General features: G+C 44.2%; 1 long non-coding RNA gene across 1 annotated transcript; it reads right to left on the bottom strand.

Annotated features, from left to right (window-relative positions):
* Positions 1-14656: 14656 nt before the first annotated feature.
* On the bottom strand, positions 14657-25270 carry LOC100982110 (uncharacterized). Its single transcript, XR_612160.3, has 3 exons — positions 23457-25270; positions 19243-19374; positions 14657-18898 (listed from the first exon to the last, which is right to left on the bottom strand). It is a non-coding gene; the product is annotated as an uncharacterized LOC100982110 (long non-coding RNA).
* Positions 25271-25355: the final 85 nt, after the last annotated feature.

Below are 25355 nucleotides of genomic sequence, written 5' to 3'. Positions count from 1 at the left end.
AAAAGTTTGGGTCACATTTCTCTTTTTTAGAGGTGTCTCATTCCTGCAGCTGAAGCTAACGAATTATTTTCTGCAGCATGACTGGAGATATTTTTTTAGGATGAAGTCTGAGTCTTCTGTGAAATGGTAGTAATGGTAAACAGGTAACAGCAGAAGACTGGATTAAAATGGAAGATTCTGCAAAGAGCTACTCGCACTTCCCTCACGTTAGTCCTCTACACCAGTAAAGTGCTTTTTGGTTTCTGTTGATTCGTTTGTTTTTTGTTTTTATTTTCTTTTTCTTATCACATTCAAGAATACATTCTTGAATTCTTAGAGAATGAATTCTTGGTTCATCTTAGAGACATACAAAAATACATTTCATTTGACAGGTTTCTCAATCTTGGCGCCCATTCCCAACTGAACCTTTGAGTGACGTGCATTGCATAAATACTTCCACATATTTCCATGGCTTTATCAGGTAACTGATGGCCCACTCCAGGGAAAGGTGGAGTAAAAAGGAAATAACAATGTTTTTAATGGCTAGACTGCACATAAATGTTAAGCTAAATTATGCACAAATTTAATAATGATTTCCCTGCAAGATAAGCCCTAAATATTTTTTCTCACCCTGAAGACTTCCTCTGACTCTTATATTTAAGTAAGTAATTTAGAATAAACATTGGCTGTAATAGCAATCCGGCATAATAGAGAATTTTAGCTTTCTGAAAGTAAATTTGGGAATTTCTAACATCTTCCATTATCAAAATGTCAATGTACAGTTGAATATCGTTTAATATTCAGGTAAATCTACAGACTTTCCTCTCAAATAAAAAATAGCATTTGATAGTTATTTTTGTAATTATAAAGTTAGCCTGCAAGGAAGTTGAGTCCAATTCTATTTCAACTAAAAGATCTTTAGCATGAATCTTTCTCTTTGCCTTGCTCCATTCGAGCATTTAGAAGCAATAAAATTAATCTCTAAAGGAATAAATCAAATGTTCTTCCCATAATGCCATGAACTTCACTCAATGTCTAACATCTACTGGAGGGATACGTTATGTTTGATAATTTCTAAATCAGTGGTTTACAAATTATGCTTTCCAGGGAGTTCTCATGGTAGGGAAAGGGTAAGAGGAGAACTGAGAAAGTAGAACCATAAACCCTCATTTCCTTTTCAAACACAGCAGTCCTGCTTATATGTATTTTATATACTGAGCTTCTACATACTATTTCAAAGAAAGAACTCCACTGCAAGAAACAAATTTTAAACCACTACCATAGATAGATCCAAAGTCAACAAGAGGGGTAAGGACAGACTGCATCAACCCACCTTCTTTCCTTTGCTCCCCAAAACTCTTCTAAATTAACTGTGAAAGATTTTTGAGGCCAAGTGCAGTGGCTCACCCCTGTAATCCCAACACTTTGGCAGGGCAAGGCGGGCGGATCACAAGGTCAGGCGTTCAAGACCAGCCTGGCCAACATGGTGAAATCCCGTCTCTACTAAAAATACAAAAAAAAATCAGCTGGGCATGATGGCGTGCGCCTGTAATCCTAGCTACTTGGGAGGCTGAGGCAGGAGAATTGCTTGAACCGGAACGCGGGAGGCGGAGGTTGCAGTGAGCCGAGATCACGCCACTGCATTCCAGCCTGGCCTACAGAGAGACTCCATCTCAAAAAAAAAAAAAAAAAAAAAAATTGAAATTAAGGCATAAATCCAAATAAAATAGATGGAAGAGTGATCAAAGATACAACAGCCCTAAGAAAACAGAATCCTATCCAAGCAGAAGGAAAAGTCAAGAATGAACCTGACTTTTACCCAAGATTTGCCATACCAGGTTCCTCTAGAGAAAAACTAGTTAAAAGTCAGTTTAAGATTCAGATTCCCAAATCACTTTGTATACCTGGGCAACCACCACTCTCTCACCCTAGTATTGTCTGGAAAGGATAAAATGGGATCACTGAGCTGGATGTATCTATAGCACAGTTGAGACAAGGGTACTATACTGAGACAGGGACATTAGGTGAGCAAATGCTCTCCTCTCACATGGTTTTTAGAACTCCAGAACCCAGGCTTTTACCCTACAGGCAGATGAGTATCGTCTTTTCCAAGAACTCAAACATTCTAAAAGGAAGACATAAAGACAATATCAGATATTCCTCAAATAATTAGTCCAGCCAATCACTTTACAGTGAAGCCCATAATTAACAAGTCCCATTCATGAGTTCAGAGTTTCCAATCAGCCTTTCCATCTCTTTTGCACAGGAGCAGACAACGAGGAGCTTGGGACATCTGAGAAGGGCACCTAGCATGGAAAATAAGACCAAAACAAAACAGGTATTTGGAGGAAGAAAACAATGCAAGGAGAAGAAAGCTTTCCCAAAATGATATCAGTATTCTCAGAGTTATGAGAATATAATAATAACATACAAGACAACAGGTTACTGTTTAAAAGAAATACTCAAAATTTTTTAAAAGAAAGTTCTTGGAATTAAAATGGCAATATCTGAGATTAAATGTCAATAGAAGAGCTGAAAGCTAAAATTTATTAAATATCTCAGAAAAGAGAGCAAATAAACCCATAGGTTAAAAACAAAACAGAATGCCAATCTGGGATGTCTAATAACCAAGAAATAGGAGTTCTAAACAGAGAGATGTCATAAATGGTGGGAAAAAAATCAACAAAATAGATGCAAAGTTCCCAAAGCTAAAGGACGTGACTCTTCATATTAGAAAGACTCACCAAGTATCTGTCTCATTTCATACACTTTTAGAAAACTGAGCACAAAGAGAAGTTCCTACAAGCTTTTAGAGAGGAAAAGGAGGAGAGGAAAAATACTAAATTCAAAATATAATATTAGGAATTTTATTTTAGACTATTCCATAGTAATTTTGGAAGCTAGAAGGCAACAGAGCAATGTCTTCAATATACAGAAGGAAAATTATCTCTACCTTGGAATTCTCTATCTGGATACTCAAGTACAAGGACAAAATAAAGGCTTTTCAGACAAGCAAAGTCTCCAAATAAAGTTAATTTTTTATGTTCTCTTTTTCTGGAGGATACTGGAAAATGTGTCCCTCCAAAGCGGGAGAGTAGGCACGATAAAGGAAGACATGAGTCCAGGCAACATGAGGTGAAAGGTGAGAGACAGGCGGAGGAGGCCACCAGGAGGACTGTAAAGGCAGACCCAGGATGGAGGGAGGTACATCAGGCCTGAGCATAAGTCCAGACTGGAGCGGGATATGAAGCCCCAGGAGAAATTTTCTCAGGCAAATAAAATTTGAGGATACTTGATGATGGAATTGAGAACAAAAAGCAAACAAACAAGGTAATTGTTAAATCAATGGAAACAAAAATGTGTACAGGAAAGAAAAATTAATTGCAGTTTAATACATGGTTTCACCATGAATAGGATTTGCATTGGCATAATATTTTAAACACTAAATATTGATTTTACCATTACAATAAAACTGTATTGAAAAGTGGGAGACAGAAGGTGTTTGCCAGGGGAATGAGGGTGAGGAAGAACTAAAGGTTCATATTCCATAGTGGAAAGCACACACACACACATGCACATACACGTGCACATGCACACACACATACACACACGCACACACACAGACACCAGGTAAAAGAGTTGAAAGTAGTTGCCTTGGGAAACAGGAATTGGAAGAGGATGGAAACGAAAGCCTCTATTTTTAAAAAAACAAACAAAGAAATGTCTGGCCCTTTAAGCAGAAATAACTGGCTCTTTAGTCTAGATGCATGTATCACTTTGATAAAATCTTAAGAAAAAATGAGAAAAGTCAAGAAGGAGAGGGGTACAAGTAAAAACAGTCAAATTGGCCCTCTTTGGTTTTCGTAAATGATGGCGCCTCCTAGAAGCAAAGCTTCATTTTCCTCTCACAGTTAGGTACTTGACTGCTGTCCTCCGTAAACAGGAATTAAAGTGATCTAATATTACTCATAATTTTATTAAAATCTTCCAAGTATGTGTTCTTCATAATTACTTAGAGGAAGAAAGGGCAGCAGAAGACAATATGAGTCATGTTTCTAAAATGGCTTAATCATCTTGCAAAAAAAATCCTAATCCAAGATTTCCATTTCTCAAATAATAACTTTTCTCCTGATATTTTTTCTGTCCACCCCGTTCCATCTTATTTCCCCCTCCCATCCTCAGACAGCCCCCACCTGCCACTCAGCAGCCCAGCCCTTCCTTAAGGCACCGGGGGTGAGGGGAGTATTGGTGGTGTTAGATTGTGAAACACTTCTTAGGACAAGGCCAGAATGCGGCAACCGACGTACTCACTCTTAGTGGTAGGACAGAACTGGGCATGGGAGGGTAAAATAAAGGGGTAAATGAAGAGGCATCTGCTATCCTCCCGAAATAATGGGAAAACTCACCCGTTTCCTCTTAAACTCAATGGAGAAGGAATTTTCAAAAGCATTCCCAATCTTTCAGCTCCTGACAACGCCCACAGAAATCCCTATCATTTTACTTGCCTGCACGTGCAGAAATGAAGAATGTAGAAGAACTTCAGTATGGCTAAAGTGGTGGCATTTCCAGCTGGGTAAAACTAGGAAGGGATTTCAGAGTGGTTGCAGGAGCACTAGGGAGTGAATGTGGAACCAACAGGAAATGAGCACCAGGCTCCCGGGTAAGTCGGTTGATAGATTTGTTCATTTTTTTCCTCCATCAGATAATGGGAACAAAAGTAAGAAAAAAATGTTTTTTAAAAAATCACAAGGCCAAGCACGGTGACTCAAGCCTGTAATCCCAGAAGTTTGGGAGGTGAGGCGGGTGGATCACCTGAGGTCAGGAGTTCGAGACCACCCTGGCCAACATGGTGAAACCCCGTCTCTACTAAAAATACAAAAAAAATTAGCCAGGTGTGGTGGCAGGCACCTGTAATCCCAGCTACTTGGGAGGCTAAGGCAGGAGAATTGCTGGAACTCGGGAGGTGGAGGTTGCAGTGAACAGAGATTGCACCATTGCACTCCAGCCTGGACAACAGAGCAAGGCTCTGTCTCCAAAAAAAAGAAAAAGAAAAGAAAAGAAAAGGAAGGGAAGGGGAGGGGAGGGGAGGGGAAGGGAAGAGAGGAGGGAGGGAGGGAGGGAAGGAAGGAAGGAAGGAAGGAAGGAAGGAAGGAAGGAAGGAAGGAAGGAAAAAAATTAAAAACCACAAGATATTAAGTAGTTCCAGAAAAGAGATACAACCTCAAATGAAACCAACATTAATTAAAAATCTAATATGAAGCTGACATTGTGCTAAACACATTCACATCCATCATTTTTTCCTGTAATCTTGTTTAAGGATGTCGTATGCACTCCAGGTTTTGTTCTTTTTTATGAGATGCACTGTCTATGCCTCTGTTTTTCTCAGAAAAATGTAGTGAAGCTGCTGCCATTCTACATTTGCCCCGGATGGAACTCCGTGATACCACCTCGCTTCACGATATTTCACATTGCCTGATGGAACCCAAAGAAACCAGCTTTATTTCTGTGCCATTTCTCAGTGATTAAACTTCAAACTTCAAAACCAAGATTGCTGTTTTGAATAACTAACAAGTGTTTTCTCACCTTCCCTGTTTCTCCTTTTCCCCATAATATTTCATATTTATATCACCAGGTGGCAATGAGTAAATACACCCATGCAGGCAAATATTAAAAAGAATCATAGGCCGGGCACGGTGGCTCACGCCTGTAATCCCAGCACTTTGGGAGGCCGAGGTGGGCGGATCACGATGTCAGGAGATTGAAACCATCCTGGCTACCACGGTGAAACCTTGTCTCTACTGAAAATACAAAAAATTAGCCGGGTGCGGTGGCGGGCGCCTGTAGTCCCAGCTACTTGGGAGGCTGAGGCAGGAGAATGGCGCGAACCCGGGAGGCAGAGTTTGCAGTGAGCTGAGATGGCGCCACTGCACTCCACCCTGGGCGACAGAGTGAGATTGCGTCTCAAAAAAAATACAAATAAAAAATAAAATAAATAAATAAAAAGAATCAGAAAATAGGGTGACATTCCAAGGAAAGCTATAAAAATAAAGTATTTATCATGACATTCTACCATTTTAAATTAATTTAGCATTGGTCTGTTACAAAGTGCATATAATTTAGATTCAGAAGAATTGGGCTTCAGTTATACTTTTGTCACTTTCTTAATATGTAACCTAGGATAAATCGCTCCCTCTTTTTCAAATTTCACGCGTACAAATGTAATAAGAAGTACTTGGCAACGTCAGGAACATTTGATAAGGCAAGGTATATAAAGATATGTGTGTAGCCAGGCACGGTGGCTCATGTCTGCAATCCCAGCCCTTTGGGAGGCCAAGGCGGGTGGATCACCTGAGGTCAGGAGTTCAAGACCTGGCCAACGTGGTGAAACCCTATCTCTACTAAAAATACAAAAAGTAGCCAGGAACCGGGCGCGGTGGCTCATGCCTGTAATCCCAGCACTTTGGGAGGCTGATGCGGGCGGATCACGAGGTCAGGAGATCGAGACCACGGTGAAACCCCGTCTCTAATAAAAATACAAAAAATTAGCCGGGCGCGGTGGCGGGCGCCTGTAGTCCCAGCTACTCGGGAGGCTGAGGTAGAAGAATGGCGTGAACCCGGCAGGCGGAGCTTGCAGTGAGCCAAGGTCGCGCCACTGCACTCCAGCCTGGGCGAGAGAGCGAGACTTCGTCTCAAAAAAAAAAAAAGAAAAAGGTAGCCAGGCGTGGTGGCATGTGCTTGTAATCCCAGCTACTCGGGAGGCTGAGGCTGGAGAATCATTTGAACCCAGGAGGCGAAGGTTCCAGCGAGCCGAGATTGCGCCACTGCACTCCAGCCTGGATAACAGAGTGAGAATCCGCCTCAAAAAATAAATAAATAAATAAACAAACAAATAAATAAATAAATAATAAAAATAATTAAAAAAAAAAAGAGGGCCCGGGCGTGGTGGCTCACGCCTGTAATCCCAGCACTTTGGGAGGCCAAGGCTGGGGGATAACTTGAAGTCAGGAGTTCGAGGCCAGCCTGGCCAACATGGCAAAACGCTGACCTTACTGAAAATAAAAAAATAAAAATAAAAATTAGCCAGGCGTGGTGGTGTATGCCTCGACTCCCAACTACTCGGGAAACTGAGAAGAATCGCTTGAACCCTTTAAGAAGAGGTTGCATGAGCTGAGATCATGCCACTGCACTCCAGCCTAGGTGACAGAGCAAGATTCCATCTCAAAATAAAAATAATAAATAAAGAAGGAGGCATTTTTATTTCTTACTAACAAACATATCTCAAATCTCATAACAGCATCGTCTTAATATTTTGAATCCTGCAATGGGCATCAAAGACCTTAAACTAGATATCTTCAAAGTTCCTGCCAGCCTAAGATTCCAGGATTCTGACTTTCTCTCTCTTTCTCAGTACTTACCTCTTTCCTTTTCATCAGTCTCTCTGGGACGAAGTCCAACTTTACCATCTCTTCAAGAAATGCCTTCAAGCTACTGACAATTTTAAATTAAGATACCTTGCTAATCAATGAATCTAATAATAATAGCTTCTGCTTATTTTGTTCTTATTCTGAATCTGATCTTTGTCTAAGTGGTGGCATCCCCACCAAAGGGCTGTCTTACCAGAGATTAAACCTCACAATGTGTTTAGTTTACAAACAAGTCAGACTAGCTGAGGAGGGCCTTCTTGGAAGAGTAGGGTGAGCTCTTTGAAATCATGAGTGAAACACTGTTCTGAGAAGGCCCAGTAAGGTTTACCTCCCCTAAGGAAGGCTGGATTCCCATAGATAAAAGAAAGGTCATAGCTCTGGGTTTTCTGAGTGAACTGGAATTTGCTCCAACCCAGGTCTGGAGGTCACATAGAGAAGAGAAACAGAAAATGAAACAGCCATCCTCTGGAGAAGTCACACTTCATGCCCCCACCTAGTGAGAGCACCTAAGTTGAAACAATATTCTTCCCTGAGGAATTGTTGCAACATGCGCACAAAAAGGCTTAGAGAAAAGTGCTCCTTGTGAAAACATCTAGAGGGGGGAGAAAGTATAAGCATTATCATTAAATCATTGGTTCTTAATGTGAATAGTGCCCCCCTCTAAAAGGTACTTAGGAAATTTATGTGAGTGTTTTTGGTGGTCACCGTCTTCGGGACTACTATTGACATTTATTGGTTTCAGCCAGGATGCACCCCAAAAAATGAAGAATTTTCCCCCATCCAGCAAGGACTTTAGGTGTCCTGCCAGGCATTCATGTGGGCGAAAAACATCTGAGCCAAGAATTTAACTACACTATATATAAAGTAATTTTTGCACACTTTTAATATACAGTGACTTTTCTAAAAATGAAACCATCAAATAAATTGAAAGACTCTGGAATTTTGTTTAATTTGAATCTTTACCATGAGTTATTTATCATCTCAGAAAAATCATGAAGTTGATGGCAACATCACACACATTATTTAAATCAGTAACAAAACACACCTAAATCTGTCTGGATTTGGATCTGTCACATTCCCTTGTGTCTCCATATAGGGGCAAGCACCTGTCTATGTCATTATGTTATCTACTACAGTGTACCACGTACCTATCAAATGTGAACGATTTATATATCAAAATGCAAATTATTTTTATTACAAATTGCTTTCCTTTATATTCTTATATTCAATTAGGACATCATATTGATTTTTAATCATTTTAGGTAAATTAATATAGTTTATGAATTTCAGTTCACCATATTATGGGGGTCATTCCCCCAATATTTTTGTAAAAGGAGGCATTGGTCCAGACACAGTATCTTTTTTTTTTTTTTGAGATGGAGTCTTGCTTTGTCACCCACGCTGGAGTGCAGTGGCACCGTCTCGGCTCACTGCAACCTCTGCCTCCCGGGTTCAAGCAATTCTCAAGCCTCCACCTCCTGAGTAGCTGGGACTACAGGTGCCCACCACCATGCCCAGCTATTTTTTGTATTTTTAGTAGAGATTGGGTTTCGCCGTGTTGGCCAGGCTGGTCTCGAACTCCTGACCTCAAACCATCCACCCACCTCCGCCTCCCAAAGTGCTAGGATTACAGGTGTGAGCCACCACACCCAGCCCAGACACATTATGTTTAATTACATGAAATATGATATATTATACTGTGGAATACCCCGCCACAGTTAGAAGGATTAGCTAAATCTATATATATTGATATGGAGAAAGCTCCAAGACAGCTAAGTGAAGAAAGTTGTTTCAGAAAAATGTATATAGCATGTACAGCTGACATCAACTATATAAAAATCTATACATATAAAAACATGCTATGTGTAATTATAGAGAGAGAAAGAAAAAGCATGGGGGAAAGTCTGAAAGTTTAAAAATAAACTGATACCCAGGGGACTGAATCAGGAATGGTAGTCAAGGTGCATTTCTGCTTTATATGTAATGCTGGAATGTGTACAAAGAGAACATATGCAGGTATTCATTACATAATTGAAAAAAAATACTGGTAAAACAGAAATGTTGAAAAGAATTGCCAGGAAAAAAAGCTGTGCCCAAGTGACAGGTGACAGCATGCTGGCAGTCCTCAGAGCCCTCGCTTGCTCTCGGCGCCTCCTCTGCCTGGGTTCCCACTTTGGTGGCACTTGAGCCCTTCGGCCCGCCGCTGCACTGTGGGAGCCCCCTTCTGGGCTGGCCAAGGCCAGAGCCGGCTCCCTTAGCTTGCAGGGAGGTGTGGAGGGAGAGGCGCGAGTGGGAACCGGGGCTGCGCGCAGCGCTTGCGGGCCAGCTGGAGTTCTGGGTGGGCGTGGGCTTGGCGGGCCCCGCACTCGGAGCGGCTGGCCGGCCCTGCCGGCCCTGGGCAGTGAGGGGCTTAGCACCTGCGCCAGCGGCTGCGGAGGGTGTACTGGGTCCCCCAGCAGTGCCAGCCCACCGGCGCTGCGCTCGATTTCTCGCCGGGCCTTAGCTGCCTTCCCGTGGGGCAGGCCTCGGGACTGCAGCCCACCATGCCTGAGCCTTCCCCCGCCTCCGTGGGTTCCTGTGCAGCCCAAGCCTCCCCGACGAATGCTGCCCCCTGCTCCACGGTGCCCAGTCCCATCGACCGCCCAAGGGCTGAGGAGTGCAAGCGCATGGCGTGGAACTGGCAGGCAGCTCCACCTACAGCCTCGGTGCGGGATCCACTGGGTGAAGCCAGCTGGGCTCCTGAGTCTGGTGGGGATGTGGAGAGTCTATGTCTAGCTCAGGGATTGTAAACACACCAATCAGCACCCTGTGTCTAGCTCAGGGTTTGTGAGTGCACCAATGGACACTCTGTATCTAGCTGCTCTGGTGGGGCCTTGGAGAACGTTTATGTCTAGTTCAGGGATTGCAAACACACCAATCAGCACCCTGTGTCTAGCTCAGGGTTTGTGAGTGCACCAATCAACACTCTGTATGTAGCTGCTCTGGTGGGGCCTTGGAGAACCTTTATGTCTAGCTCAGGGATTGTAAATATACCAATCGACACTCTGTATCTAGCTGCTCTGGTGGGGCCTTGGAGAACTTTTGTGTCTAGCTCAGGGATTATAAACACACCAATCAGCACTCTGTATCTAGCTCAAGGTTTGTAAACACACCAATCAGCACCCTGTGTTTAGCTCAAGGTTTGTGAAAGCACCAATCGACACTCTGTATCTAGCTGCTCTGGTGGGGCCTTGGAAAACCTTTGTGTGGATACTCTGTATCTAACTAATCTGATGGGGACGTGGAGAACCTTTATATCTAGCTCAGGGATTGTAAATGCACCAATCAGCACCCTGTCAAAACAGACCACTTGGCTCTACCAATCAGCGGGATGTGGGTGGGGCCAGATAAGAGAATAAAAGCAGGCTGCCGGAGCCAGCAGTGGCAACCCGCTGGGGTCCCCTTTCACAGTGTGGTAGCTTTGTTCTTTCGCTCTTTGCCATAAATCTTGCTGCTGCTCACTCTTTTGGTCCACACTGCTCTTATGAGCTGTAACACTCACCGCGAAAGTCTGCAGCTTCATTCCTGAAGCCAGCGAGACCACGAGCCCACCGGGAAGAACGAACAACTCCAGACGTGCCGCCTTAAGAGGTGTAACACGCACCGCGAACGTCTGCAGCTTCACTCCTGAAGCCCGCGAGACCACGAACCCACCAGAAGGAAGAAACTCTGAACACATCTGAACATCAGAAGGAACAAACTCCAGACGCGCTACCTTAAGAGCTGTAACACTCACCGCGAGGGTCTGCAGCTTCATTCTTGAAGTTAGGGAGACCAAGAACCCACCAATTCTGGACACACAAGCTTTCGTGGTTGTCACCCAGTATTCTTGGGTGACGGAAACAGTCTCACTGCAGAGTAGCTTTCTATAGGAACAGCATCTTGGCATAGTGTCCACCAGGAGATGCTGGATCCTGGTTACGGGAGGGAGCTCACCGAGCCTGGCATTCTTGAGCCTCTCTGAGCCAAGCCCAGCCCACAGCACCCTGATGCCCCACCACACTGGGCAGCCATATCAGACCCCTGCATCCCTCTGCACACTGCACTTTGACTTAAAACCCAGCCTAGTCCAGGTGGCGCCCTCCACTGAGTATAACCTTGGGGAAAGAGAACAGTCCAGTGCTGAGGTTAGCCAGGCCAGTGAGCAGCATGCATTATCATCATTAGCCATAAAGGAGGCATGAAGCTTCACCCAGCTTTTGGGTTTTAAGGCAATTACTTTGCAGCCGTCAAACTGGGCTCCCACCCTCTTCCAGACCTAGACTCTAATAAGCATTAGGAGACCCAGAGCCATAACAGGATGGGGGTGGGAGTACCACATGAGGGTTAGAGTGAACTCCTGGGTCTCCTGTCATCACTGTAAGGTGGAGGGCTTGGTGCACTCTGAGGAAGAAGGAGGCACCTCATCCTATGTGACTACATCATAGCCATCTCAGGGGTATGGTCAGCAAAAAGCACCCCCTTACAGAAGCTCATGGGGCTCATTGTCAATATCAAGTATAACAGAAAAATTAGAACTCACCTTTTGGTAAGGCAGCTACAGCAACAGACCAGCACATTTCTCAAGCCCAGTTTGGAGGAAGAGGTTTTATACATAAAAGATCAATTTGTACAGTCATTTCCCCAGGTCCCCCCAGCCTGGGGGACAAATGACACATCGCAATGGCACTAGGCCCTGTGTGCCCTGCCAGCTTGGTCTGTGGGTCTCCAGACCTAGCCCTCTCATGGGCATCCAGCCCCTGCACAGCTGTCCCGGACTCTGCTCCCACAGCAGCTCTGCTGCCTGCTGTTGCTGTCCATCTCCACCGCTGCTCAGCCTGCCCGTGACCTGCCACCAGCCTCCTGCAGCTCCCAGCCATAGAGGAGAGGTCTTACCTCTAAGAACTGTGCTCTTTCCATCAGCTTTAGGTAGTCAAGTCTTTAAGGGATCACACAGATCTTTTTTTCCCCATAGACGACACACTTTCAATGGGTATCTCAGAAAGCAGACACCCTGAGAAAACTTCCTGGATGGCAAGACCTGTGTCCCATTTTTAGTTCACACATCTGCATTCTCTCAAACTCTGGATGCAAGTTCCCTGCCTTCCAGGCATCCAATGAGGCAACATTCTTTAATGCTCCTTTACTTTGTACACCATCTAAACCCCACAGTCTTCAGAACCTAGCCATTGCTACCAAGGCCTTTGCATAAATAAGATTCCTCGTGTCTACACAGAGTGATGAGAGTTAAATGCAGCAACTGAATGTGAGTTCTGGTGTCAGAACTTCTGGGTTTGAAGGTCACCTTGACTATTCCTAGCTGAATAACCTTGATTTCAGTTTATTTATCAGCAAAATGAGCAAACCACATGAGTTCTTATAAGATTGAATGGCAATGTATGTGAAGGGCTTGACACGGTGCTGGTTCATATAAGAACTGCAAAACAGCTATCAATGTTCTGTCCCAGAGGCGCCTAGAGAGGCATGCAGATAAAGGCCCTGTTCTAACTTTTCCACACAGCAATGTGCATCTTAAAGGCTGTATTATGCCTTATACATGGCTTCATTTTAGTATTGCCTTCTTATCTCTGAACTCTTCTTCAGAGTAAGAATTCTAAAATTATATTGGATCTGGCCAGGCTCGGTGGCTCATGCCTGTAATCCCACCACTTTGGGAGGCCAAAGCGGGTGGATCACCTGAGGTCAGGAGTTCGAGACAAGCCTGACCAACATGGAGAAACCCCGTCTCTACTAAAAATACAAAATTAGCCAGGTGTGGTGGTGCATGCCTGTAATCCCAGCTACTCAGGAGGCTGAGGCAGGAGAATCACTTGAACCCAGGAGGCAGAAGTTGTGGTGAGCCAAGATTGTGCCATTGCACTCCAGCCTGGGCAACAAGAGTGAAACTCCATCTCAAAAAAAAAAAAGAAAGAAAAAAAATTATATTGGGTCAATTGTGACTTTGTTTCTGAGAACTTCAAGTAAATAGCTGATGTGGTTTGGCTGTGTCCCCACCCAAATCTCATCTTGAATTTCCATGTGTTGGAGGAGAGACCCAGGGGGAGGTAATTGAATCATGGGGGCAGGTCTTTCCCATAGTGTTCTCATGATAGCGAATAAGTCTCACAAGATCTGATGGTATTATAAGGGGTAGTTTCCCTGCACAAGCTCTCTGTGCCTGCTGCCATCCATGTAAGATGTGACTTGCTCCTTCTTGCCTTTCACCTTCTGCCATGATTGTGAGGCCTCCCCAGCCACGTGGAATTGTAAGTCCAATAAACCTCTTTCTTTTGTAAATTGCCCAGTCTTGGGTATGTCTTTATCAGCAGCGTGAAAAGAGACTAATACAATAGCATTCACAAAATTTTAGATCTTAATGCTAAAGGGCCCTTGGGAGATTATGTAGTCCTGCCCTTGACTTTAGATAAGATCTTATTATCCCCACTCAAAGCCAAACGAAATCAACAGAATTGCCTAAGATTGCATGGCTAGTAAAAGCTGAGGGATCAAAGCCAAAAGGCTTTGATTTACCCAAGAAAATCGGGACATTTTGTCATTTCCATTGCATGTGAGTGTCCATGGTTCTTGGTGACAGACTCTTAACTCCTTAAGTGCCATGAGAGTTTCTTAAAGTAGTTATGTTTGTCCATTGCTGTCCTCACCAGCCACTTACAATTAGGTGCTTCATAAAGACTTGGTGATAAAGGTAACACTAATTACGATAATAACAAGGGGCTATCTTTCTATTATCCTATTGTTTGTTTTATTTATGTATTTTAGTTCTGAAAATTGCAAAAAGGCAGTGAGGGATGCATTTCCAGCTGAAAGAAGAGTGATGAAGAAAAACAGAACAAATCCTCATGAGGAAATAAAAGACCAGTAAAGAACTGAGTAAAGAACTGAGTGAACTTCAGAGCCCCTTCTGAACAAATACAACCTTTTGGCAGAAGGCCAGACCTTCAGGGAGGACGGCGGAAGGTGTCGGTGCTGCTGGAGAGAACTGGAGAGCAAAGGCACCATCAGAAAGTGACTTTTATTTTTAATCCCGCTAGACTATTAGGAGATACAAAGTGAAATTCACGTCACAGAGCAGAAACATAGAGCAAAATAGGAGGATTTAGAAGAGCAGACAGCAGGAAGAGAACATATCAAACAGAGGAAAGGAAAGAAAAATATCAGGACTTAACTAAAATTTTCATTCATTTTGTTCTACCAGGTGACAAGCAGCAGAGGAAAACAAAAAGGACTGCCTTAGTCATGGGTAACTGTCCTTAGTCTTTGGTATCCCATCCTTCCAAGAAAATCAAGACTCTAAATCCAAAAGCACCACATGATGATATCGTTTTTACAGAAGGCATTGCTGGGGGACAGAGATGGAGGATGCATTCCATCCCACAGCCCACTGCAAATCTTCATAAATGCCCCTTCCGTATCTTGGCCGTTTTAAACCAATGCTGTCCTCCCGAGCGTCTGAATGACTCTGCCTGCTTCCTGACCTTTTCTCAACAATCCTCATCCAGGCTTTTCTGGTTCCCTGCCTCTCAGTCTCCATTGCCAACCCCATCACTCAAAGTCTCCCATCAGCCAAACAAAATCCTAATTCGTCACCATTGTCTCTAAAGCATTTTCCCAGAGGTCAGAAATTTATTTCCAGCACCCCTACTTTCACACTGAGGTAAGGTTTTTTTGAACCAAAAATATAACTACCAATCTGAATATGGTTATTGGTTAATTTCCCTCACCTCTATGTCTAAGCAGCCAACATACCCTGTCATACTACAAGTGAAATGTCACTCATCGCCTCCCTCTATCACTCATTGCCCAAGTTTGAGCTCTTACTGTTTCTTCCCCGGATCATTATCTCTCTGATTCCAGTCGCTGCCTCTTCCAGCTCTTCCCCCATTCAGCCACCAGAGACCAAAATGCTCCTCTGAGCACGTGTCTCCCATATTCAAAATTTTACTGGTTCCAGGTTAGATAGGGAAGAAAGTTCAAAAAAAAAAAAAAAAAAGAAAGAAAGAAAGTTCAGTGTAGTTGGTCACCGAGGCTGACTCCAGCCTTAGCCCATCTCCCAGTTCCCCCTCTTTAGCCCAACTCAGCCAGTCACACCATCCTGCACGCCATTCCTTGGACAAAAGCCATTTTCCCATTTCGTACAGGCATCGAGCTGATGCTTGTGTGGGCCTGAAACATTTGTCACACAGCTGACTCTCCCCAGCCCCTGCACAGTCCTGGAAACCCCGCTTCAAGCCCTCTCATCTCTTATTTAGACCAAGACAACAGCCTCCTAACCTACCCATGCTTCTGCCCTCAGCCCTCCCCTGCCTTGCCCCATCTGTGTTCTGCATGCTGGGCAGGTTGATCTCTTCAAAGGTAAGTCAGAGAATATGCATCTCCTTTCACCGGACTCCCTCTAATGGTTTCCATCTCACTCAAAGTCAAAACAAAAATCTGTGAAATAGCCTGGGAGGCCTTAGGTATGCTGCTCCCCATCCAACACCTATGACCATCTCCCTCCTAAAGCTCTGGCCTCCCTGTCCTTCCATGAACCCCATGCATGCCTGCCCTGGACTTTAGGGCTGTTTCCTTGGTCTGGATTGCTCTTCCCTCTGATGACTTTTGTAGCGCATTCTTTTCCTCCTTCAATTCTTTGCTCAAAAGTTACCATAGAGCCCTCCTTATGTGATTCCTATTCCTCTAACCGTGTTTTAGTTTTTCTCCCAGTATGTCTCACCATCTGAAGAATGCATTTTGTTATTTTTTTATGTACTGTCTGGCTCCTCCCCCTAGAATGTACACTCAGGGAGGGTGAGGTTTGGGTTTTTTTTTTTTTTTTCTATTTTGTTGTTTGCTGGTATATCCCCAGCACTTAAAACAGTGCCTGACTCATAATAAGATCTCAATAAATTTTTGTTGAATGAATGAATAAAAACTGCCTATTGAAGTCATTCTACTAGGCTCAACACAAAGGCCACCTTTTTCCATACAGTTCCTGTCAAAATTAGCCTCCTGTATTCCCTTGGCCACTTGCTTCTGCCTCCACCTTAGGGCTTACCTCTTTCACAGGGTGCATCCCCCTCCCACAGAGGTGCTCCTGGAAGGTAAATGAGTCCATTTGCATGTGAAGAAGCTCAGTCTCAGAGAGGTTAAGAGAAATGTCCAAGGCCTTACACATAGGAGGCAGAAAGCTAGGAGTCTACAGAATCCAAAGGCCACTAAATACCCATTCCATTAACTCCTAGTGCTTCTCAAAAACAAACAAGAACTTTCTAAGCAAACACTCAGTACGGTGGGTATCAGGTTTTAATTTTGGTCTAATATTTAGTACTTCCCCAGAACTGTTGAAACAAAGAAGAAAGGAAGAGAGGGAGGGAGGAGAAAAGCTTCAGTCACTTCTTAATTGAGGCTCTGTTCAGACAACACAGCAGCTTCAGTGTAAGAAGACTTAATCAGAGCCAGGTGCGGTGGCTCACACCTGTAAGCCCAGCACTTTGGGAGGCCGAGGCGGGCAGATCACCTGAGGTCGGCAGTTCATAGACCAGCCTGACTAGACCAGCCTGACCAACATAGAGAAACCCTGTCTCTACTAAAAATACAAAAAGGTAGCCAGGCATGGTGGCACATGCCTGTAATCCCAGCTACTTGGGAGGCTGAGGCAGGAGAATTGCTTGAACCTGGGAGGCGGAGGTTTCAGTGAGCCGAGACGGTGCCATTGCACTCCAGCCTGGGCAACAAGAGTGAAACTCCGTCTCAAAAAAAAAAAAAAAGGATTGCTTAAAGCCAGGAGTTCAAGACCAGTCTGCCAACATAGTGAGAGCTCATCTCTTCAGAAAAAAAAAAAAAAGTTAGAGTGTAAGCATCTCTCTCTAGCTTACAACCTAACAGACACACTACAAACAGTGGGCACCATTTTTTTCCCAGCCAGCGCCTCCTAGGTGACTTGGTTTCTGGTTTTTTCATACGTATCCAAAGCAGAAAGCCCAAAAGTGAGGCAACATGGTGGCACACCCCTCCCTCCCTTCCTCACCTGGTCAAAAGTCTATCATTACTGTGATGACTAGGTCAAGTTAAGAAAGCTACTTCCTAGCCTAAGAGCCTACCATCTTTATAATAGTAGGAATATATAAAAACCGCTGTCACTTTCATATCATGTTGATAAATATTCCCATGGTATTCTAAGATTTTATAAACAGAAATTATCTGTGGCTCTCACACCCGGAATTTGAAGATATAGGTGCAATTATCAAATTTTCCCACTAGGTGGCTCTCATAGTTTATGACCCATGGCCTGGATCTAAACTCAGGGATAGATTTGGAAATGTGTACATTAATTTCTTAACAGAGGTGGTTGTTATCTATATGTTCAAATGTGTCTGTGTCTGGGTAAGTAGATTTATAATACTTTCAAACTAGAACTTGTTAGAAAAAAGATATAAATTACCCTATTATGATCCCTTTATAAATAACTTCTTCAAAGCAAAATGTAAAAGAAATCCAATCTGTGCCCAATGAAGAGGTCCCGTGCTTATCAAATACTTCTTTTATAAGACAACAATATAATATTACCTCCTGACAACAGAACCAGTAACTTCAAATAGTAAGCATGGGTTATGCCGATCTTCTTCCCAACCCTCTGTAGAAGTTACAAGAACTCCTAGCCTAGCTAGAAATAAAACTGAACGTTTTTCAAATAAATTATGCTTACTTAATGCAGAAGACAAAGCTGATAGTTTATTTCAGCCCTCTCTTCTCGCAGGCTAGCTAAATTAAAATGGACTTCAAGACATGGCTGATTTATCACTTTCTCTTTCCCTCCTGAGCTCCAACCAGTACACTTTTTGACAAGGACCAAGCTATCGCTGTGCTCCCGGGGGATTCCAGTATTTAACACTTGTCTCAACCTGTTCTTATTAAATTTCTGTCATGCCCCAGTTCACTGAGACACATTTGTTCTCTTCCTTTCCCTCCCTCACTTCTACCTGCCCAAGCATTAAGGCAGCGTATTAACTTCTCAGGTTAGCAACACTATCTTCTCAGGCAGTCAAGCAAACAAGTTCAGGTGGAAACACAATGATTTCTCATGAGACGCGCACAAATATCATCGTAAGATATTTGAGTCACAGCCACTTCACATGACTAACCCCTCCACATTTTCATTTCATGACTCAAGAAATCAAATGAAATATTAGGACAATTGGGAATGGTTTTATTTGTACTTTGGTATGAGATATGTGCAGAATGGGGGTAAGGAAGGTATTGAGATAAAGGCTTGTATCTGAATACACACTTGGATATAATGCACAACCCTGTGTGAATTCCCATTTGACTCCCTTTTTCTCTCCCAGCAGCTCCAGAAACAAGCCCATCTCACTCCCTGTGGCTGCTACCATCCACCCTTCAACTTCAGCTTCCCCTTCCATGTGTCCCATCACTAGAATGCAATGCAGGTTCACAGCTTCTCAACTACCTTCTTGTCTCTAAAACAAAGAGAATGATTTAGAGGATGTTAATATTGCAGAGATAGATTTTTTTAAAAAATCAGCACAGGGAGAATTGCCATATGTCCTGAAAATGTTAGAGTGGTATTTATTTTCATATTGCATCATAATGTAAATGGGTCGAAAGTGATCTCTCTTAGCATCTTTTTTTTTTTTTTTTTTTTTTTTGAGATGGAGTTTTGCTCTTGTTGCCCAGGCTGGAGTGCAGTGGCACGATCTCAGCTCACTGCAACCTCCGCCTCCTGGGTTCAAGCAATTCTCCTGGCTCAGCCTCCTGAGTAGCTGGGATTATAGGCGCCCGCCACCATACCCGGCTCTCTTACCTTTTTCTTTAGTTTTCTCTTGCCTCTTCTTGAGATTGAAGCTTCATCCAAACATCCCTTTTAATCCAGGGGCTGGTGCTACTTTCAGCAGACTTTATCCTTAATTCCCTCAAACCCATCTTGCAAATAAACCTGTACAGGAGGACACAAAAATAAAAAACATGTATCCTTAAATTGCATGGTGCCACCAGAAGCTTTTGCTTGCACACTTTCTCATATTTGTACTTTTCTCATATACTATGACCAACAACATTATCATCATTTCCCCCATTTTGCAGATGAGGAAGCGGAGTCTCAAAACAGCTAGGTGATTTGCCCAAGATCACTTGGCTATGAAGTGACAATATTAAAATCTTCTAAAATATAACTTTGCTTTTGACACTTCAGAGAAAACTTCCAACCGCCTCTATCTCAAAACAGTTCTATTTCTAGCAAGAAGACAGCTTCCTAAACAGTATCGGGTGTCTTCCTCTTAGCAAACTGACTGGAAGAAGGGAGGACATGCAGGGTTTAAGGGGGAGGGTGTATAATTGGGACCTGTGGCACTGCTTACAGACCGCCTCTGCATACTTATAATCAATTAAAGAGTTGTTAGGAGGCTGGGTGTCATGGCTCACTCCTGTAATTTCAGCACTTTGGGAGGCCAAGGCGGGCAGATTACTTGAGATCAGGAGTTTGAGACCAGCCTGGCCAACATGGTGAAACCCCGTCTCTACTAAAAATACAAAAATTAGCCGGGCATGGTGGCAGGTACCTGTAATCCCAGCTACTCAGGAGGCTGAAGCAGGAGAATCGCTTGAACCTGGGAGGCAGAGGTTGCAGTGAGCCGAGATCGTGCCACTGCACTTCAGCCTGGGCAACAGAGTGAGACTCCATCTCAAAAAAGAAAAAAAAAGAGTCATTTGGGTTAGCAAAAGTCTAGTTTAAAAAAGGAAGTACGGCCGGGCGCAGTGGCTCATGCCTGTAATCCCAGCACTTTGGGAGGCTGAGGCGGGTGGATCGCGAGGTCAGGAGATGGAGACCATCCTGGCTAACACGGTGAAACCCCGTCTCTACTAAAAATACAAAAAATTAGCCGGGCGTGGTGGTGGGCGCCTGTAGTCCCAGCTATTCGGGAGGCTGAGGCAGGAGAATGACGTGAATCCGGGAGGCGGAGCTTGCAGTGAGCCGAGATTGCGCCACTGCACTCCAGCCTGGGCGAAAGAGCGAGACTCCACCTCAAAAAAAAAAAAAAAAAAAAAAGGAAGTACGTTTTGTTTGGAAAGATTAAACCTCTCAGAGACACACAGATAAGCCGGATAAACCATGAAAGTCGCTCAATGTAGCAATTCGAAGGTAGAACCTAAACCTGTTTAATCACAGGTCAAGAGGTTTTTAAAAATAAGGTGTTCTTTATACGGTGGGATACCATACAGCAATGAGACTGAATCCACACACAACCAAGGAATACATCTTCCAAACGTAACGGTAAATGAAAGAACTCGGACACCAAAGAATGCATATCAGATGATTCCGTTTTATAAAGTTTAAAAACAGGCAAATCCACTCCATGGTGTTTTAAGTCAGGACATTACTCTCAGGTGGGGGGCGGGGTAGTAAAACAAAAGTGAGGTGTTTGCTAACATCTCTGCTTCTTGAAACCCTGAATAGAGGTTAGGCCACAGGACTGGGAGTCAGACAGAACTAGGTTTAAATCCTGGTTCTGCAGTTGAGTGACTTTGAACTACTTTAATTCCCGGTGTCTCAGATTTTTCCACCTATAAAATGAGACTAATGATACCTTCCTCCGAGGGTTGGTGTGAGAAGTCAATGAAACGATGTATGTGAAGTGCGGCAGCCTGCGTAGGTGCTGTAATAAGTGGTAACTATTATTATCCCCGCCCCTGTTGCCTGGTGGTAAATGGGGATCAGAGAACAGATAGGTAAGAACACAGACAAGAAGGAAAGGGAAGGACCTAACTAGGCTTATGATTAAAGACGTGCAGAATCCACCAGAAGGCTGTACTGGCAAGTGCCATTTCCTCCCTCCCACAGCCCACACGGTCTCCTGGATTTTGCTGCCTGCAAGTTTGAGCTGGCCCACAACAGCCAACCAAAGTCGTTTGGGTCCCATCCATGAGGGCCCTTGCTAGGGGACCTGATACTGTTACAGGAAAGGGGTCTGGATCAAGATCCCAAGAGAGGGTTCTTGGATCTCATGCAAGAAAGAATTCAGGGTGAGTCCATAGAGTAAAGTAAAAGCAAGTTTATTAGGAAAATAAAGGAATAAAGAATGGCTGCTCCATAAACAGAGCAGCCCTCAGGGTTGCTGGTTGCCCATTTTTATGGTTATTTATTGATTATATGCCAAACAAGGGGTAGATTATTCACGTCTCTCCTTTTTAGACCACATAGGGTAACTTCCTCACGTTGCCATGGCATTTGTAAATTGTCATCGGTGCTGGGGGGAGTGTAGCAGTGAAGACGACCCCAGGACCCTCTAGTGGCCATCTTGGTTTTGGTGGGTTTTGGCCAGCTCCTTTACCGCAACCTGTTTTATCAGCAAGGTTTTTATGACCTGTAACTTGTGCCTACCTCTTATCTCATCCTGTGACTTAGAATGCCTTAACTGTCTGGGAATGCAGCCCAGTAGATCTCAGCCTCATTTCACCCAGCCCCTACTCAAGATGGAGTTGCTCTGGTTCACATGCCTCTGACAATACTAGTCCAAAAAATTAGTTTGTACTAATTCTCTCATAGTAGTTGCTAGCAACATCCTGGGTTACCCTGCTGGTGATGTTGGTTGCATTTTGACCAGAGCCTATGGATATACAAGACCATGACCTAGGCTGGGTGTAATTTCACCTTATCCTCAGTCAGAAAGGAGCTGGGTAGGGAGTAGAAGGGGAATAATATGAACAGGGTGGTGTTGACGTCGAGTTTGCAAGAACAAGCCACAGCCTGGGCTGCAGGGACTCTGCAGGCTTTCCTTTCTGACTGCAGAATGAGAACAGGGCCAGACGTCAGAAGGGGAAAGAGGTGTCCCTCTGGGAGGCCCTGTCTGCTACGAGGCCTGTGGTTCCTAGGGGACCAAAAAAAAGGAGGAGTTTTGGGGTTTGATTTTGTACTTTTAAATGATGTCTTAGGGTATCTCTATAGGGAATACTGCCCAGCATCGAAAAAGAGAAACTGCTGATGGAGGCAACAAGAAAGATGGATCTTAGAAGGATGAGTCTTAGAAGGATGGATCTTGGGAGCATCATACTAAAGAGAAAGACCCAGAGTCCAGAGACGGCATAAAATTCTGGAAAGGATAAAACTCACCCAAATGGACAGAAACCCTAAGGCTGGAGGTGGGATTGATTCACAGGAGCACCAGTGAATGTTTTTAGATGCTGAAAGTGCTCTGCATCTTGACTGAGGTGGTGGTGCATATACATTTGTGAGAGCCCATTGAACCGTACACTTGGAATGGCTGCAACTTATTTTATGCAAGTTGTCCCTCAGTAAAGTTGATTTTGGAATGGAAAAATAATGATGTCTTAGTAATTGAGGTTGTTCTGCTCTGGGAGCAAGCTGGGAGGCCTGCAGGAGAACTCCAGCAATTCCTAGCCTCCACCATTCTCCTAGCCAATTAACGTTTGCTCAGTACCTTACAGTTCATAAAGCACTTTCTCCTCTTTTGATCATTACACTGACTCTGTGGGGTGGACGTGATTAATCTCATTTTATAGCTAAGGAAACTGAAGCACATTATGGCTAAGGGAACTGGCCAAAGTCTCCTGACTCAAAATCCTGCTAGCTTTTTATTTTCTGAGACCATCCCTGAATATAGCCTCAGAAATCATCCAGGTTTAGGGAAACTGAAACCATGGTCCAGAGAACATAAATAATTTGACAAAAGTTGCACTGCTAGTTAAGAACAGAGACTAAACTTGAAGATGTGCCTCCTCTCATGACAAACTAACCAGAAAATGTCAAATCAAGATAATCCTGAAAGGAGACAGAAAGTGGACATTCATTCCCCATATGCAGAGACTTTCAGATCAGGATAAAGAGCCTATCCTAAAACAAAAAGCAAGACTTTTTTCCCCAGGGCTCTAGACTCCATGTCTCACTGCATGGAGCAGTCTCCCCCACTCCACCCACCCAGCCCCCACCCCCCACCCCCCACCCCCTGGAGTCCCAAGGGTCTTGTAACTTTAACAAACTGCAGCAGCAAGCACACGCATTACCTCACCACAGTCTGGCTTATGTCCTAGCAGCAATTGTCCAAAGCTTGCTCCATTTCCCCCCTTCTGTTGGCTTTGCACCCTTCGCCCATTCCTCCCTGCTGAAATCACAAAGCTCTGACCCCCGCCAGCCAGCGTGAGCCTCCGCCTCCTTCCTGGAGTCTTTAACATTAGAAAAGAGGCCTCTGGTGCAGAGCAATGTGTGTCAGATGGCCCCTCTGTATACACATTTTAAAAGCATGTAAGTGTGGGAGTAGAGGGAGAGAGGGAGGGAAAAATACACGATGGTGTGTACACAGCGAGGAAGCAATCCTGGGAGGACTTACAAGAAACAGTTGATGGTGGTTAACTTGGGGAACAGAAATTAGAGTGTTGGAGGGCAGAGGGTTCTACTTCCCATTTTGTTTCTGTATGTTCAACATGAATTTCCTAACCAATGTACATGAATTACATTTATTTATGCAAATAAGGATAGTCTAAGCCAAGAACTGATGGGCCATGTTTGTCATATACGTATCTGCATAAGAAAGCAAAAAAAAAAAAAAAAAAAAAAAAAAAAACCTGAGAAGCATTACATTTTGAAAATGAGAAAAAGCACCTATAATCCACCACCTCCCTTCATTCACAGTACTGAAATGTGCAACAATGTAAATGATAGAAAAATTATGAACAATTTACCCAGATGGGATGGAGCCAAGGAGGGGTGAAAGAAGAAGGGGCCAGGAGTGGACCCCCAGCCTCTTTAGTAAATGCATCACTCCCCTTTGAGCCACCGTGACCCCTGTGTGTACCTTGCCTGGGGTCCACTCCTGCCCGCCATTTCAATCATCTGTGCAATTATTTACGTCTCAACCCCCAGCATCCCCAAATTAATAGCTTATATAGGGCAAGACATTGTCCTTCTGTTCTTAGGTGCTTCTAGAGCTTCCTGCATGCATAGTAGAAACTGAACAAACATTTACTAAATAGAATATAAGAAAGTCTCGGCAGAGCGCAGTAACTCAGGCCTGTAATTCCAGGACTTTGGGAGGCAGAGGCAGGGAGATCACTTGAGATCAGGAGGGATCACTTGAGGTCAGGAGTTCGACACCAGGCTGGCCAACATGGTGAAACCCCGTCTCTACTAAAAATAGAAAAATTAGCTGGGTGTGGTGGTGCACGCTTGACGCTTGTAATCCCAGTTACTCGGGGGGCTGAGGCAGGAGGATCGTTTGAACCAGGGAGGCGGAGGTTGCAGTGAGCCAAGATTGCACCACTGCACTGCAGCCTGGGCCACAGAGCGAGACTCCATCTCAAAAAAGAAAAATAATATAAGGAAGTCCGCAAGAAAGTGAGAGGGCACGTGGCTTGACACCACTAAGATGGGTTAAAATATCCTTCCCTGCCACCTGTGGCTGGAACCTTAACCAGATATTCATGTCTGCTGTGTAAGTGCATGTCAAGGTTCAAACTCCTTTTCTTGTTTACCCAGCCCTGGCCCACACCTGCCTTTCTGCCCTGATTCCCAAGACAAATCCTGCGCCCCAGCAGTCAAACTGGTCCATTCACCACTCCCTGGGCGCACCTTGAGGCTCCCTGCCTTCAGGCCCTTGCTGGTGCCTTTCCCAATCTCTGCCACTGAAAACCCTGGTCACACCAGCTCTCCCTGAAGACTCAACTAATGTGCCCCGATGACTGGGCTTGCTTCCTCTTCTAATCTCCAGATGCTTCACTGCAGGTTGTACCCCACCTTGCATTGTGGTCATCTAAGCCTCCCCTGCTAGAGGGTGAAGATATGACTCTTACCCCTGCCTTCCCCGGCCCTATTACCCAGCTCTGGGGCCTGCACAAAGAGAGAAAGAGGAATATAGGAGTGTAATTCAAGTCAGAGGTAGAATTAGGTTAAAAGCTGGATCAAGATTG

The sequence above is a fragment of the Pan paniscus genome, chromosome 6 (genome assembly GCF_029289425.2).
Source record: "Pan paniscus chromosome 6, NHGRI_mPanPan1-v2.0_pri, whole genome shotgun sequence".
Lineage (NCBI taxonomy): Eukaryota > Metazoa > Chordata > Mammalia > Primates > Hominidae > Pan > Pan paniscus.
The sequence above is the reverse complement of the archived record's forward strand: the minus strand, read 5'-3'. Positions and strand labels throughout refer to the sequence as shown.